Source organism: Astyanax mexicanus, chromosome 2 (genome assembly GCF_023375975.1).
Source record: "Astyanax mexicanus isolate ESR-SI-001 chromosome 2, AstMex3_surface, whole genome shotgun sequence".
In the NCBI taxonomy this organism is placed as follows: Eukaryota; Metazoa; Chordata; class Actinopteri; order Characiformes; family Acestrorhamphidae; genus Astyanax; species Astyanax mexicanus.
In genome coordinates this window covers 31,322,710-31,329,085 of record NC_064409.1, presented here as the reverse complement: position 1 = coordinate 31,329,085, position 6,376 = coordinate 31,322,710, and the positions used below count along the sequence as shown (strand labels likewise).

Here is a 6,376-nt window from a genome sequence, read left to right as displayed (position 1 = left end):
CACGCATGATGTAGTGGAATGAAGTTCACACAAAAAAAACCAGAAAGACACGAAAAAACACTGTGAAAAAAGACAGAAAAAAAACTAATAAAAGAAACACTAACTAATAAAGAAGTGAAGCAAATAACAGGAGGAAATACATATTTAAATGCCTTAAAAACACAGTAAAAAAATAAGAAAAATGTAAAAAAAATAAAATAAAATAAATTAAACCAGTAACACCACGTGCCCAATTCCATCTTACACCCTGCGTGCCTTACGATGCTCATTGCTATATTACACCACGCTTACAGTACATTTTCACATATTCCGCCTTTGTTACCTAAATAGCATCAGATGTTATGAATATATCAATCCAGATGGCGTGGTGGTCTGTAAGTAAGGTGTGGTCAGGTAAATTTCAGCCATGTTGATATCTTAGCAATGGAAAACACAGGTGCGCCACTGACTGATCTGGACCCTGACAACAGTCAACAGTCAGACATCCATTCCATGCACACACCAAGTGCGCATACACCCCCGCTCGTTACACACACACAAAGGTGCGCAGCAGTACACAAACACAACTTTTACATTAATAATAAACAGAATACAAAAGAAAACCTGCTTACACACCTTCACAACATGCTTATTCAGAAAAACACATATCATCTGCTGGCCATGAGCTGGTTAAAAAGCTACCATACCAACATAAGGTATGATGATATAGGGTATCCATGTTTTTATGGATGACCAGCTGCTTAATCTGGATTTTTTTGCAGCGTCCTCAAGCAAGATGACACACAGCACACCTACAAACTTAATTTAATGGATTTTAAACAATTTATTTAAAAAAAAAATGAGAATTTTACTCAATATCAAAACAACAGATTTGACCAGTACTTAATCTACTGTTGATTTCTTCTCATAATTTCATACAAAATAATGAAAGAGGAGGACTTTCACATTAAATTACTTCACTGGGTGCAGTTCTTATGTTTTTTTTTATTAGAGTAAAAGTAAAAGTGCTGTTTCAAAAAAGTGACTGAAGTTAAAAGTGAGTAGAAGTTAAAGTGTTTTTAAGTACCACACTTAAGTGGAAGTATTCAACGTATTTTGTACTTAAATATTGCAAGTAGTTTATCGTAAAATGTAGTTCTAAAGTACGGAGAGTAAAAATATGGTACTGTGTTATGTACTTATTACAATAAGCAGTAAAAAGTTCTTAAAATGAAAGGCAGAACGGGAGCAGCGAGATCGCTTGATTCACTCAATGATAAGCAGCTTCATCAAACCTGGTGACAGTGCAGAGCATCTCCCACTCTGGCTTTAAGGATAATTGGGTTTTGAATGATTGGTAATTATTTTTTTAATTTGAAATTTTATTAAAATACAGTACAGATACAGCATTTTAGTACTTATGTACAATTTTGTGGTTTTACTTGGTTACTATAAATGTTGTTAAGTATGAACAACATTTTGGGATATGGAGCGCTCCTCAATTATGAGCTCCACCCCTTAGTCCTATATATTACATATATCCCAGTCACACCTGGCCCAACACCACCCGTCATCTTCCTCATCTTCATGTCTCACCTTAACTGCGGGGGGACCAGGCTTGAGACCCATCTCAAGCAGTACTGATCTGTGCTCAAGCATTGTCTGAGTTTACGCAATAAAAATAAAGAATTTTTTTCAAGTATTTGAGGAAACACAAAAAACATACAACAGTTGGTGATTTAAAAATTGAGCAGTGGTTTACGTGGATAGTTTACCATACAGTTGAGCAGTAGAACCAACCAAAAAAAGAAAGTAAAATATTGATTAAAAAAATACAGAAATTTTAATGAGTAAAATGTAGACTAAAATACAGACTGAAAAGTATATAAGACTAAACAACTATGACCTTAGCCTAACTTACAGCCTATAGATTTTAATTATACTGTAGTAAAAAATCGCATCACTTTCTTGTGGACGAACCCTAAACTGGGAAAACTAGTTCGGTAAAAGTATCTGCCATCTTGGAAAGCTATTCAAATTGTCACATAAAAGAAGAAGTAAAGGAGAGAGAGGGCTAAAGAGAGAGTCATCCCCCCTGAGGTTTCCTGGTGGTCTGAACTTCTAGAGCTGGTCATTGTGAGCCAGCAGCTCTGCTGGAAAATGCTTGCTTCATGGAATAACACATGAGGTGATGCTGCATGATGTTAGTATTTCCTCTTGAGATAGACGCCTGTTCTCTTAGACTATACAGCATATGGATATGTCTTTGTCTTTCGGTGGGTTTGGCAGTTTTGCCCCCTGGTTTTGAGCTGATAAACAGAAGTATAAGGTATGTATAAGTTGAGTACTGCAGCACCACACTGCTTCAACACAATTCATCTATTAAATGTTCTCTGTGTATCTCATTATTTCACTTCTGTGTCCTTTAAAGAAAGATGTGTTGTTGGTCACGTTTTTTTGTAAAGACATATTTAGGCCCTATTTAATCAACACAAATCATACATTTTGTCATTATCATTTGACAGAAATTAAAGAAAGGCGAAGAGAGCATAAATATCTGGAATATTCCTTTGCATTATATTGCTCTGCTCAGAAAACAGCTTCAGCTTCCTGTCTGTTAAATTTTGAGAAAGTGAGGCCAAATGCAGTAAGGTAAACCCACAGTGAACAAAATACCCTACTCCTTTATAGTGGGCCGTATTAGTCAAATTAGGCTTAATCTCCCTCTTTCACTCTGTTCTTGTTTTTTTTATATAAGCGCATTCAAAGAGCAGAGCAGTGATATCGCTCTAAATGCTTGATCCTTCCAGCACCGGGCTGCGTTCAAGGTGCAGGCTTGTGCAATATCTGTGAGAGTGAGGCAAGCCAGCCACCTGCTGACCTCTTAACCTCTACACTGAATCACCCTGAAGTTTAGGTATAGCCTTAAATGAGTTTGGGCAGGGGGCATATTTCAGTGTTTATCAATCTATTCCTCTGGATCTGTAGATGATCCATGTTGTTGCTTTATCCCACCTCCCAACCGAGCCAATACGGTTGTTTTAAATATCAAGTTATAAATCCAATTGGTGTATTTGGTTGTATATTGGTTATGCAGCTCTAATCATTAATCCAACCTGGTAATAACACACTGCCTGGACAAAAAAAGTCTGTACCTGGATTTAAGTAAGTAAACGATGTGGGGTTGAAGCTGCAGTTGCTGCAGTTGTTCAGGTCTGGGTTCAGCAACAGTATGTGCTGAAAGAATACGGTCAGCTGACTATATAGACCAGGTTATTCCATCAATGGATTTTTTCTTCCCTGATGACACAACGGGCATATTCCAAGATGACAATGTCAGTATTCATAGGGCTGGAATTGTGAAAGAGTGATTCAGGGAGCATGAGATCATCATTTTCACAGAGTCCAGACCTTAACCTCATTGAGAATCTTTGGGATGTGCTGGAGAAGACTTTGTGCAGTGGTCAGACTCTACCATCATCAATGCTGCTGCAAGATCCTGGTGGAAAATTAATGAAACACTGGATTAATATAAATTTTGTGGCATTGCAGAAGCTTATTGAAACAATGCCACAGTGAATGCGCGTATTTTATAAGCAGAATATTAGGCTTTTTACTAAAGCAGTCGCTATAAAATACGACATCCATCCGTGCATACATCTTTTTCCACTTCTTCCTTGTCAGGGTTGTTTTTTGTCGGGTTGTCTTTTGTCTTTCACATTTTTCACATTTTCTATGTTGTGGCTTTGTGCTAAAATATCAGGTTGGATGAAGGTCATCAGTGGACACCCATTTTCAGGTCTCTGTAAAGATGTTCAGTTGAGTTAGTTAGGGCTTAGTCTGGGTCACTCAAAACGTTCACAGAGTTGACCCTAAGAGCTGCTCCTGTGTTGTCTTGGCTGTGTGCTTAGGATCATTGTCTTATTGGTAAACCTTTGGTCCAGTTTGGGGTTCTAGGGGCTCTGGGTCAGGTTTCCATTAAAAAGATCTGAACTAAGCTTTTCCTAAACTAAAACAAAAAAACAATTGCAAAGTCACATATAAGAAAAAAACAAAAAAAAACTAAAACAGGAGCAAAGAAAGAAAATCTGTTGTGAGAGTCTATAACATCTAAAACAATTATTAGCTATATTCAAACGTGGATATGACATAATGTTTTGACATAATTGTCTTTGCAGTAAATGATGAGAAAACACTGTCACTGTGGATAAACGGTTCGCCACATGTCATGAAGTAGGTGTTATGTCCCAAGTGTCACTTTGCCCTTAAAGATTCTTTGTGAGATATGAGCCCTCTTTTAGTATTGTGACAACATACACTGTGAAATGCGATACAGATACAGATGGGAGTAGCTTTTAAATGAACAGATAAACATATTTGTTTAGAACTTTAGATTCTCAGTTATTCTGAATAGCTCTAAAAATGTAGAGTTAACCCTTGTGTGGTGTTTGGGTCTGTGGGATTTTTTCTAACTCCAACTCATTGGCATTGGCTCATTTTATGTGAGAAACATATATCAAAACACATTTTCGATAAACACACACTGTACACCCCCCCCCCCCCCCCCCCGTCCCCCCCCCTACACATTTATATTACATACAGTATGTTTGGCCAAGGGCTAATAAACATTGCTTCATTTGTAAATTTGAAACTAAACAAATTTTCTACTCATATCTTGAGTTAAATTCATTTTCTTTTATATTTTGTTATAAAACTAATAAAAAGAGTAGCACTTTTTGAAATAAATGTAACATAAGAAAGGTAAAGGGCAAATATTAACCATGTAAGCTGTTTATATTGCTTGCAATTTAGGTGAAGCAAGCATGTGTAAAGCATTTTAATGTAAAATTGCTTAATTTTGCTGAATTAAATACAAGTAACAAAGTAAACGAGTAACAAAAATATGAACACCACACAAGGGTTAATTAAAAAGTGTAAAAAAGTGTTACTTTTTAACAAAATTTACTTTAAATGCAAGCTTTTAAACGTATCACTGAAGAGGACTGTTTAACTGTTATGAGCATTATTGAAGTATTTTTTACACATGTTCCTGACCTGCTTGTGTCTTTCTGGGCCCGAGAATTTGAGAAATTGAGAAATTGAGAAATGAGTATGAGCTGGCGTGAGTTAGCAGATGCATTTTCGTATATTGTATTTTGAGCAATCTCTCTTCACAGTAGTGCAGACTACTCATCTGTCTGAACCACATGAAGCGCGTTTTTATACTTCACCTTTGCGTTTGTGCAACAGTGTCATTGCACCAGAATCAGACTCAGTGGGCGGTGGAAAAGTGATGTGTAAGTTTATGTACAAAAGTCTTATCAGAATCTTACAACAGTTTCCTTAACAATGCCACATTCATGTCGAGCTCTCTGCCCATGTCCGTGTTATATTAGTGCACTCATGCATGAACTGGGTGCTATAGAAATTGAGATTTGAAGTAATACAATAAGTCATTGATTCCATTAAATTGCTCTGCCGAGGGGGCCACCCTCACGCGGCAAGAATGACATCATACATTTTATAGTTATTTATTAGATAAGCTTATTGAAAAGGCTGTTACCTAACAGAGGCTGGAAAAAAAGAGAATGAAAAAATTGAGTCAACAAGGTGCAGGTAGCTACATGCTATATTGCTCATATGGTCTGCCTTCTCATTAAAAGTCTGATACAAAGATAATGTTAATAAGCTCTCAGGCACTCATTTGCTTCTGCTAAAATTGCTCCATACTACATTATGTAGTTCACTCTGTGTATAATAAAATTATGAACATACATACAAAAATAATGCACTATAGCAATCTGCACTATTTAAGTTGCATCCATAGGATATGTATATACAGTGTTTGCCTTCACACTCTTAAATGTTTCAGATCAACAAACAAATTTAAACATAAGTCAAAAACAACACAAGTAAACACAAAATGCAATTTTTAAATGAAGTTTTTTTTATTATTATTATCATCTGTGTACAAAAGTTTTTGCCCCCTAAACCTAACAACTGGTTGTTCCACTTTTAGCAGCAACAACTGCAACTAAGTCTTTCGCAGAGCTGTGGAGGAATTTTGGACCGCTCATCTTTGCAGAATTTTTGTAATTCCTCCATATTGGAGGGTTTTGAAGTATAAACTGCCTTTTTAAAGATCATGCTACAGCATCCCAATTGGATTCAGGTCAGGAGTTTGACTAGACTACTCCAAAGTCTTTGCTTTGTTTTTTTTTCAGCCATTCAGAGCTGGACTTGCTGGTGTGTTTTGGATCATTGTCCTGCTGCAGAACCCAAGTTCGTTTTAGCTTGAGGTCACAAACAGATGGTCGGACATTCTCCTTCAGGATCTTTTGGTAGACAGCAGAATTCATAGTTCCATTTATTACAGCAAGTCTTCCAGGCCCTGACA

At 36.7% G+C, this 6,376-nt stretch overlaps 1 protein-coding gene across 1 annotated transcript in view; it reads left to right on the top strand.

Annotated features, from left to right (window-relative positions):
• The window catches only part of syn3 (synapsin III), a 219,342-nt gene that overhangs the window by 118,687 nt on the left and 94,279 nt on the right, over positions 1-6,376 (top strand). The gene's annotated exons all lie outside the window — the stretch shown is intronic.